Here is a 10,678-nt window from a genome sequence, read left to right as displayed (position 1 = left end):
GCGCTCTGAAGTACCTGCACCACGGGCTCCCCCGCGGGCAGGCAGTGGGGGAGCTGGCCAGCTGCAAAGCTGGGGAAGGCTGTGAGGTCAGAGGTGGAAAGGGCCCTCTCCAGCCCCCAAGGCAATGCCCTCTGCGTTTCAGAGGGGGTCCACCCAGGGAGAAGCAACCATTGTTGGAGCCCCATCACTATAACAAGACAGCACAGATCCATCGGCCGACTGAGAGCCTGACGGATGGGCAGAATGTCACACCTCCTGCTGCCGTGTCTCTGCCCTTGGGAAAAGAAGAGATGGGTGGGAGGGAGGGGAGATCTGAAATAGCCGATCTCCCCAAACTGGTGGTATTTTGAGAATAAAAGAAGGCAGAATAGGGTCTGGGTTCCTTTCAAAGGTACCGAGCTCAGCCCCCAGGAGTCCCGGAGAAACACTGCCCAGGGAAAGCAAGCAAACAGAATGCAATTTGCTGCTTGCCTTCTGAGCACTGACTCCGCTATGAGCACCAGGTTGCCAGCATCCATCACCGCACATCTGGGAGCCCAGAGCTGCTAGTGTCTGCCTCTTGCGACTGATTAGCCAGCAAGAAAACATATTAGCTCACCAATTTCCCCCTAGTGAAGCCTCTGCCTCAGGGGACAGGAGGGGACATTTCCATGGATTTGATAAACACCACTGGGAATCTGAGATCACAGGCTTGGGATAACGAGGCACAGGAACAGGGGATTATGGACTGTGTTGAGACTGACACATGACCATGAGAAGCCGTGGGGACAGCAGACTGCTGGGCTCTGGTCTGGGCCGAGGGACATGCCCTGGCTACAGGTGCCACACATTTCCTCCTGGATGGACTGAATGTATTCATGAGCCTTCCTAGCTGCCTCCTGCCTCGTGGAATTTCTCTGGTCTATCCTTTCTACCTTCTCTCCCCCAAAATTTAGACCATGGACAAAGATTCTTGAAATAAGAGGTGGATTAAAAATGTCTTGAACTCACTGATCTACTGCTGAACATCCCTCTGAGAATGTCCCCACTGCAAGGTGCATTCTGAAAGGAGTCTTATTTCGTTCATTATTTCATTGACTTCAAATCTCCGAGTGTGTCCTGGAGCCCAGGCAAGGTCATCAACCCAAGGACAGAAGAGCTAGGAGCACACACTGGCTATCAAAGAGAGAGGGGGAGCACATATGCATATTTGCAATTTGAAGCAGGGATAGATGGCAAGAGATGAGTGTTGCTATGGAGAGAGAAGCTTGGGGGCTTGACCTGGTCAGGCAGGGATGGGGGAGGGGAGTCTCAGGCAAGCTTTGTAGGGTCTGAGGCTTTGAGTGGAGCAGAGGGCAAAGGCAGCCAGGAAAGCAGACAGAGTGAAAACAGACCACCCCTGTCTCCCTAAGACCTAATCCCTACTCTGCCTCCCCACGGTCCCTGAGTTGGCCATGGGGTAGGGCAGGAGACCCAGCATGAGACAAGTCTTCTGCAGACCACAGCCAGTCCACTCTCAGGAGACTTTCTGAGTGTGGCCTCCCCATCAGAGGAGCCCCAAGATCATCCGGGAACTTGTTAGAAATGCAGAGACTGAGACCCACTGCAGACGGGTTCTGACTCAAAAGCTGCATACAGCAAAGTCTAGAGATCCATATGGGTGTCTGGGTACAGAACAGGCACCCTGACTCCCTCCCCGGGGGTTCCAGGTCAGTCTTCTCTGCCTTCCTGCGAGGTGCACAGGACTGTGACTGTGGCCCCGGGCAGGTGTTCGCAGTGCCCATTCACAAACCTCGGCACACAGAGCCTCCAGGCGGGCACCTGCCCTTGCTGGCGACAGGAGAGTGGCCCCATCTGGGAGTGCTGTCTCAGGGCAGCCCCTCCACTCCCACATGCCCAGCGTCTCACCATACAACACAGGACTGTGCAAGGAGCTGGCAGCCGGCCTTGTGGAGAGGAAATCACCCTGCACCGGAAGCAAAAGAACCTAGGTTCAGATTTATGACTCTGCCATTTCTTTACTGCCTTGTGACCTTGGACAAGTCATCATTTCTCTGGGCCCCAGTTTTCCTAGTTGTAAAAATACCTGTGCTTGGCCAGTGCCGTGGCTCACTAGGCTAATCCTCCGCCTGCAGCTCTGGCACACCAGGTTCTAGTCCCGGCTGGGGCGCCGGGTTCTGTCCTGGTTGCTCCTCTTCCAGTCCAGCTCTCTGCTGTGGCCCGGGAAGGCAGTGGAGGATGGACCAAGTGCTTGGGCCCCTGCACCCACATGGGAGACCAGGAGAAGCACCTGGCTCCTGGCTTCGGATTGGCACAGTGCGCTGGCTGTAGTGGCCATTTTGGCGGTGAACCAACAGAAAAAGAAGACCTTTCTCCCTGTCTCTCTCACTAACTCTGCCTGTCAAAAAAAAAAAAACGCTGTGCTGTAACATGAATGACACAGGCACAGGTACAGAGAGGTAGTGACACAAAGTGGCTGGAAGCTTAGGCAGAGAAACCTGGCCCCTGGCACGCAGTCCCAGTCCCACTATTTAATTGCTGGGCGACATCAGGCACATTCCTCAGCCCCTCTGCATTTACATATTTTATCTGTGAAATGGAAATAATAATAGCAACTGCCTCAAGTGGAATTGAGTTAATGTTTGAAAAGTGTTTAGAACACTTTCTAGCATATTGCCAACGCCACCTAAGTGTTTGCTAAATAAATGAAAGAAAGCACCTAGCAGAGTGTCTGGCCTAAAGCAAGCGTCCAGGAAATGTTTGTTGTTTTTGAACTTGAAAATCAATAAGATAAAAATAAACAGACAGAGAGAGAGCATTCATGAGCCACAAGGAACAGAGACCCAGAGCTGCCTCCAGTCAGTAACCCAAGCCCCAGGTGAATGTTGGGGTGGGTGGAGGGGGTGAACTGGGGGTGGTGGGAGCAGGGAGTGGGAGCCAGGGAGGCATGGCAGGGCATGACAAGACAGGCAGACATGCCTGCCCTTTTGTCCCCGTCAATCACTCGCCAAGCTGACGACGTGCTGATGTCTGTGTGAGCAGACAGCACTGATCAGTGCTTGGATCTTAATGTATCAGCACCCAGGGAGCCCCGGGCTCTCACCAGACCCGAGTCATGAAAGAGCAGCCCCGCTCCCCGGCTCCCACTAGCGGGGTGCAGTTGCAGCACGAGGGTCTCTGTTCCAGGGGCAGGGAAGTGATTCTTTCCTGGCCTCTACCTGCATCCTTCCTGTGTGTAAAGACTGGGGCACAGTAGGTTTGCCTGGATCCAGCCACTTGTATCTATAGCAGATACCTGTGCCTTAATACGTAGCAGGTGCACCTTCAACAGCAGCTTTTCGTTTGTGACTCCCCCAGTTAAGACATTTCACAGCCTCGTGTTCGTATTTCCTACTGTTTCACGGTGAAGCCACGCCACCTGCCTTTGTAGCACTGGGTGAGGTGAGTGGCGCCCGAGCAGCCACCTCCTACCAGGCACTCTCTTCACTAGGGCTCTGCGCTAAGGATTCTGGAAACCTCATCTGGCTTTGTACTAACTCCATCTTCACAACCATCCTAGGAGGTGACTCCATCGGCCTGAATGCTCTGACCATTGTCATCACCTAGTGAGTCACTGTGATGAGAACAGCTGATCCTAGCACACAGCCCAAGGTGCTAGCAACTGCACCTGTGCTTTTCAGTGTTTAAATCAAAGAACAGTAGTTCCAAAGTTTGCTCGTAGGCATTATTTACAAAAACATACCTGTAGAGACATGTACTTGAAAAATTCTACAGCAAGCTAAGTGGAAAGGCTTCCTTATTGTATGGCTTCTCAGAGCCCTAAAAATGCAGAGAGGAATCGCGAGTGTTGGAAAGAGGGCCACCACCTATTTAAATGCGATTTCTCCTTCTCCCCTCACAGTGAAAGTTGCCAGGCTGAGGTTCTTACAACGTGTTTAGAAAGCATTCCTGCCTGCCATATTCTCTCTGAACCATGTGTTCTACAATATTTCAGACATCTTCTAAAAGTTCAAGGAAATATACATTATTTACTTACTTATTGATTTTGAAAGACAGAAGGATAGAGAAGGAGAAAGAGACAGAAAGAGAGGGCGAGAGCTTCCATCTCCTGGTTCATTCCCCAAATGCCCACAGCAGCCAAGGCTGGGCCAGGCTAAAGTCAGGAGTCAGGAACTCCATCAGGGTCTCCCACATGGATGGCAGCAACCCAAGCATTTTGGCCATCCTCTGCTGCTTCCCGGGTGCACTAACAGGAAGCTGGATTGGAAGCAGAGGAGCCAGGCCCCTAACCTGTCTCTGAGATGAAATGTGGGTGTCCCAAGGTGTCCTAATCTACTGTACAACAATGCCCACCTCAAAACGCATATTATGAAAAATCTACGTACAGATTTCAAAATTTTGCCCAAAAATAAACATGTTTTAGTTTTTAAAAATATATTTGAGAGGCAGAGAGAGACAGAGAGGGAGAGAAGCCAATCAGAGATCACCCATCCACGGGTTCACTTCCCCAGATGCCTGTAGTAGCAGGAGCTGGGCCAGGCTGAAGCCAGGAACAAGGAATTCAAGCTGGGGCTGCCACGTGGGCAGAAGGGGCTCATCTTCAGCTGCTTCTCACAGTGGGCATTAGCAAGAAGCTGGAGTTGGGAGAGGAGCCAGGACTCAAATCCAGAAAACACCTGCCAAGTGCTTGTCCCTAAAGTTATGTTTTAATTTCATGTTTCCAGAAAGCTTCCAGAAGGTCTTGACCACTCAACCCCCTGCGGGCTCCTGGTCTCCTTCCTATGTCCTCAGCTCTTCCTGTCAATCATGCCTCAATGCCTGGTGTGTGCTGTCCTCTCCTGCTTGACACAACTCCACCCTTGGAGGCCAAGTCTGGGAAGCTCCAGCCTGCTTCACAGTCTGCTCTTCCCAGACCGAGTCTCACTGATGACCTCTCTTAGATACTCCCAGGTGTTCTATGACTGCTCTGGCTTCACGAAACGCTGCCTTATGTCCTCACCTAGCCAGAGAGGTTCCTTAGGGTAAGAATCACAACCGAGGGTCAGGGTTGTGGTGTAAGAGGCAAAGCCAGTACCTGCAACACGGGCATCCCATGTAGGCTCCAGTTCAAGTCCTGGATGCTCCACTCTGACCCAGCTCCCTGCTACTGGCCTGCGACAGCAGCGGCAGATGGTCCAAGTGCTTGGGTCCCTGCACCCATGTGGGAGTCCTAGAAGAAACTCCTGGCTCCTGGCTTCAGCCTGGCCCAACTCTGGCTGTTGCAGCCATCTAGAGAGTGAGCCAGTGGATGGAAGATCTTTCTCTTTTTGTCTCTCCATCTCTCTCTGTGTGTGTATCTGACTTTCAAATAAATCTTAAAAGAAAATAAAGTAAAATTATACAAAACTACATTTAAAGAAATCATAACTCATAGCTCCTTATTGGTCACATGATACTTCCTGAGGACCAGCTGATGGAATATGCATTATTTTTTTTAAATTTTTTGGACAGGCAGAGTGGACAGTGATAGAGAGAGACAGAAAGAAAGGTCTTCCTTTGCTGTTGGTTCACCCTTCAATGGCCGCCGCGGCTGGCACACCGCTGCTGATCCGATGGCAGGAGCCAGGTGCTTCTCCTGGTCTCCCACTGCATCCTCCACTGCACTCCCTGGCCACAGCAGAGAGCTGGCCTGGAAGAGGGGCAACCGGGACAGAATCCGGCGCCCCAACTGGGACTAGAACCCAGTGTGCCAGCGCTGCAAGGCGGAGGATTAGCCTAGTGAGCCGCGGCGCCGGCCGGAATATGCCTTATTTAAAACAGAAATTGGGTCTTCCTCCTGTGTGCCAGCCAGGTTGGAGAATGCAAGCTGGGAAGGAGCATTTGGTAACAGCAGATAAACCACCCCTGGGGATGCCCTTGTCCCAAATCCTAGAGCCTGGATTTGATTCCCAGATCTGCTCTGCAGTCCACCTTGCTGCTAATGTGCACCCTGGGAGGCAGCAGGTGCTCACTCAAGTTGTTGTATCCCTGCCACCCACGTGGGGGACCCAGACTGAGTTCCTAGCTCTTGGCTTTGGCCTGGCCCAGCCCTGACTACTGCAAGTGGGGAGTAAGGCAAACGATGAGATCTCCATCTCTCTCTCTCTGTCTTTCAAATAAAATTGAGTGGAAGAAGGAGGAGGAGGAGGAGGAGGAAACAAGCAGGGCAAAGGGCAGGCCTGCTTCATCCCCTCCTGATTCCTAACTTGGCCAACGTGCCTGCCTCTGGGCTTTGGGGAGTCTGAGCCAGGAGGACACGGAGACAGCCCAGGCTTCAGGAGCCTCTTGGAGGGCTCCAGTGACTTTGCTGGTTAGAATAAGAAGGCAAGCTATGCCAGGGGCCGGGGTCCGACCACAGCCAGGCAGACACGCCACCCCAGTCGGCCAGGGACGGGGGAAGCACGGGATACACTAGACTTCAAACTCTCTGCCAAGTCCAAGGGGAGGGACTGTGCAGCCTCTGGGAAGATCGCCCATTTCTAATCTTTTTTTTTTTTTTTCATCCTGAACTTCAAGTCTCCTTCTGCGTCTCATTGTGTCTGTCTCTGCCTGTCAATTTGCCTCCCTTTTCACAAAAACCTGACTAAAACACAGAGCAAACTGTCTCTTTCCTCTCTGAGAGCAGAGAATAAAGCAGTCACATGTCAGGGGCACATTCTCGGGTTTTATTTTCGTCAGCACTATTCTCCCCCCCGTAATTGCTATAGAAACACCAAATGCCCTTGCACGCTTTTGTGTGTGCTGTCAGCCTTCACTGTAACTCACCCTCGGATGAACCTCTCTGGGGTCGGTGCTGGCTGTAGCACACGCCGGTGCCCGGGGAAGTAGGAGTGGGCTGCAAGGCACCTGTGCTTTACAGACGCCGGACGTGCCCTCCCTTCCCCGAAGCTCACTGTCCCTCACTGACGTTCAAATGCAGCCCAGAGAGTCAGAAGTCAGGCACGAGGCTGCCCAGGAAAGAGCACAGCCCGGCCAGGAAGCAGGTGGGAGGAGCTCGCTCTCTGGCTGGCTATGGGTCGCACAGAGCACCTGCGCACGCGCACGCTGGCTGGGCAGAAGGCTCTAGCTCTTCAGCCAGAAGTCCTGGAGCTGTGCGCAGCCTAAAGCAGAAAGCACAGGCCCGTTGTTGAGCTGGAAGCCAGTCTCCTCGTGCACTTGCACTTGCCCCTCGACTGAGGGAAGCCGGGGCAGGTCTCTGCAGATCCAGCTTCTCCATTTCTGGCACACAAGCAAGCGCAGAGGAGGTGAGCTTTTCCTGTATGAACTAACAGCCTCCTGCTACCCCTGGTCAGGGATTCTCATACCCAGGAAAGAGCTGTGGGAGAAAACAAGGATGGGTTACTTGGTGGTTGCAACCACAGCGAGATAACACAGAGGCTCACAAGGCAGCGAGGCCAAAGACTTTCCCAACTGCCTTTACACAGGGATTTGATTAAGCAGAGACCGGCTGGACGTGCAATAGTCCTGACCCTCCGTACTCCTGGAAGAATTTCACCCTGGCCAATGCAGGCTGCCCAAATACACAGAGCATGAGTGATGTATTCTACAAAATTATTCCATAAAGCCTGAAATGAGCTTTTTTAAAAAAAGAAAAACAAAGCAAATCAAGATGAATAAATATTAATGAATCTCTTTCTCTCCACAGCGAGAGGAACATGAGGCAGAGCTAACGACTCCACAGCCAGAGAACATCGGCCCTGGATACTTGATGAGGCAGAGGAGACGGACCACCGAGATGGGGTCGCTCACCTCTGTGTGCCATGGGCAGCACTTAGCGGCAACCAGAGCTGCAGGAGAGGGGCGCTTCTTGGAGCAGAAGGCTGGATTTCCAGCAAACTTCCTGGAGTGAGTTGGCATATGGTGTGTGTGATAACAGTGCTACATTCACCAAGCAATGACTCTCTGGCAGGTGCTTTGTGTATACTATTTCTACTAAGTATCTGTGACTACGTGTCCTAGGGAGCTTTGCGTCACCACAGTGAAATATCTGAGTCCGTTAACTTCATAGGGAAAAAGGGCTTGTTTAGCTTACGCTTTGGATGTTCAAGTCCAGGGCTGGATGGCTCCTCTCTCTTGGGCTCTGATGAGGGCAAAGGAAACAGCACATGACAATGGGAGTGAGGGCAGGAGCTGAACACAGCATTGCAACTGGAGCCTGGAAAGCGGGTGTGGCCAAACTCAGGCTTTTACAGCAACTTTCCAGCCGGAACTAAGGTGTCACGTAAGAACTACCAGAAGACCATGCAAGAAATACCCTATGCCCCCAGTAATCCAAGGGGCCCCCCCAGGCCCCGCCCCCTGGGAGGTTCCATCACCTCCCAGGAGTATCACTCTGAGAACAAACCTGTAACATATGGACTTTTGAGAGACACCCAAAGTGATGTCTAAACCAAACCATAGCACCTACCTTTTTCCTGTTGAGAAAGCTCAGGCTTAGGGCAAATTTCATGCCCTGCCCCCTTGCCCCTCATCACGATCTGGGAGTCAAAGTCAGGACTCTAGACTTCACAGCCCAGTGCCCAACTCCACTGTTCCACGTGGCACGGGTCTCCCCCTTTCCCTCCTCCTGCCTGCATCACTTTCTGAAGCCTGGGCCACAAACCCAGGGCTTGGTGCACACTTTACATTGACTTAGCACAGGGCTCCGCATCTCACACGCAGTAGGTGCTTAGTAAATGAATAAATGTTTGTTTGACTCCATTGGATAGTTGGAAACCCATGGAATAAACCCCGCCCCAGGATAGCCTGACCTCTTCCTGGCAGACACAAGTGACATCATCCTCCCAAGCACTATTGTTATCATTATTATACAGCTGCCACGGCTGGAGCAGGTGACACAGAAATGAAAGGCCTGGCAGACAATAAGTGGTTCTTAAGCGACAGCCCCCACTTCAGCGCCATCTCTTTCAAAGGGGACCCCCCCCAGAGGCTGCCAATCACACCCCTTTCCTCGGGCACAAACTTCACTTAAGACTTTTTTTTTTTTTTTTGTAAATTAACAAGTGCAAGAGCAGGCGCAGACTTCCTGCCGCTCCTCTGTCCCTACACAGATTGCTAAGCCGTTCCACCTGTCAGTCAGAGGCAAATACCAGGTGTAAGCTTCGTACTCTTCGCCCTCAGAACAGACAGAGTTAATGGCCTTGATGACACCCCCACTTCTGAAGGCTGTGTGAGAAATCCCGAGGACTGGGAAAGTCGGAGGGGACAGACAGGAAGACGGGGCAAGGCAGAGGGCAGGAGGTGGGTGGTCGCTCGCCTCTCCTTCTACTTGTGTTTCTACTCTCTCCATTTTCCCCGAAAGCTTTTCAAGTGTCCACGCTATTCCTCAGGGCTGAGCAGTTCTAGCCCTCAGGGTTGAGAGGAAAAGGGCGGAGAGAGCCAAACAGACCTGCCTCTACTGACAGCTTGACTCACATTTGGAGGGCTGTCCCCAGCCCCTCTCCAGCACCCGCAAGGAACCACTAGGCTTGGAAGCGTCTCTCTCTACCCAGTCTGATGCAAACAGGTGCCACCCAGGCAAAGGAGGAATCTGCGTTCTCCGGGGTTGGGCTGTTCATGCCGTGGCTGCGTGAACAGGGTGGAGACGGGGGAACGGGGCCTGCAGAACCTGCCCGTTAGCGATGCTCCAGGATCTGTCTGAGGGACGACCGTCCTTTGTCAGGCTCCTCCGTCCAGCCACAAGGGAATGGGAACAGGCTATGGAGGGAGGGACAACCAGCACGTGCCAATCATCTGAGCGGAAGTTACTGGTCATGTTGTGTGCCCACCGCTGGTTGGATGGAGACCCAGCCCCAGTCCTGGGGGAGCGCAAGGTCTCCACTGACCTGCCTGTCAAGTAGCAGATATTGCTGGAAGGACTTGAAAGACACCCCAAATGGAAAAAATGGCCAAAAGTCTCCCAACTTGAACCCTGTCCTGCTTTTTGATTCACGTTCCCTGGGCACTGTCCCAAAACTTACATCTGCTTTTTCTGGAATGATCCCTAGCTCATGTACACCTCCCTCTTCACTGCACCCTCTTACAAAAATACATTACCAGCCAGCGCCACAGCACAATAGGCTAATCCTCCACCTTGCGGCGCCGGCACACCGGGTTCTAGTCCCGGTCGGGGAGCCGGATTCTGTCCCGGTTGCCTCTCTTCCAGGCCAGCTCTCTGCTGTGGCCCGGGAGTGCAGTGGAGGATGGCCCAAGTGCTTGGGCCCTGCACCCCATGGGAGACCAGGAGAAGCACCTGCTCCTGCCATCGGATCAGCGCGGTGTGTCGGCCGCAGCGCGCTGGCCGCGGCAGCCATTGGAGGGTGAACCAATGGCAAAAGGAAGACCTTTCTCTCTGTCTCTCTCTCTCACTGTCCACTCTGCGTGTCAAAAAAAAAAAATGCATTACCTCCATTACCATCTTCTTCTAGTCCCTAACCCCGAACAGGCCAAGCTCTCCATCTCGCCCATGTCTATCTAACCTGCTTAACATTTACAAAGGCTTGCTCTGCGCCACCTGCTGTTACGGTGCCTTATGGGTATTAACTATGACATGACACGTATCCCATTGTTTAAAAAGATTTATTTATTTATTTGAAAGTGAGCACTACAGATAGAGAAGAGGGCATGTGTGGGGGAGAGAGCTTCCATCCGCTGGCTCAGTCCCCAAATGGCTGCAATGGCGAGGGTTGGGCCAGATCAAAGG

The 10,678-nt window shown here is 52.6% G+C and overlaps 1 long non-coding RNA gene across 1 annotated transcript; it reads left to right on the top strand.

Annotated features, from left to right (window-relative positions):
• Window positions 1–7,038: 7,038 nt before the first annotated feature.
• On the top strand, window positions 7,039–7,892 carry LOC138845058 (uncharacterized). The gene is made up of 2 exons (XR_011381791.1): window positions 7,039–7,241; window positions 7,643–7,892. It is a non-coding gene; the product is annotated as an uncharacterized lncRNA (long non-coding RNA).
• The last annotated feature ends 2,786 nt before the right edge of the window (window positions 7,893–10,678 follow it).

The sequence above is a fragment of the Oryctolagus cuniculus genome, chromosome 13, assembly GCF_964237555.1.
Source record: "Oryctolagus cuniculus chromosome 13, mOryCun1.1, whole genome shotgun sequence".
Classification (NCBI taxonomy): domain Eukaryota; kingdom Metazoa; phylum Chordata; class Mammalia; order Lagomorpha; family Leporidae; genus Oryctolagus; species Oryctolagus cuniculus.
This window is presented reverse-complemented; position numbering and strand designations above follow the sequence as displayed.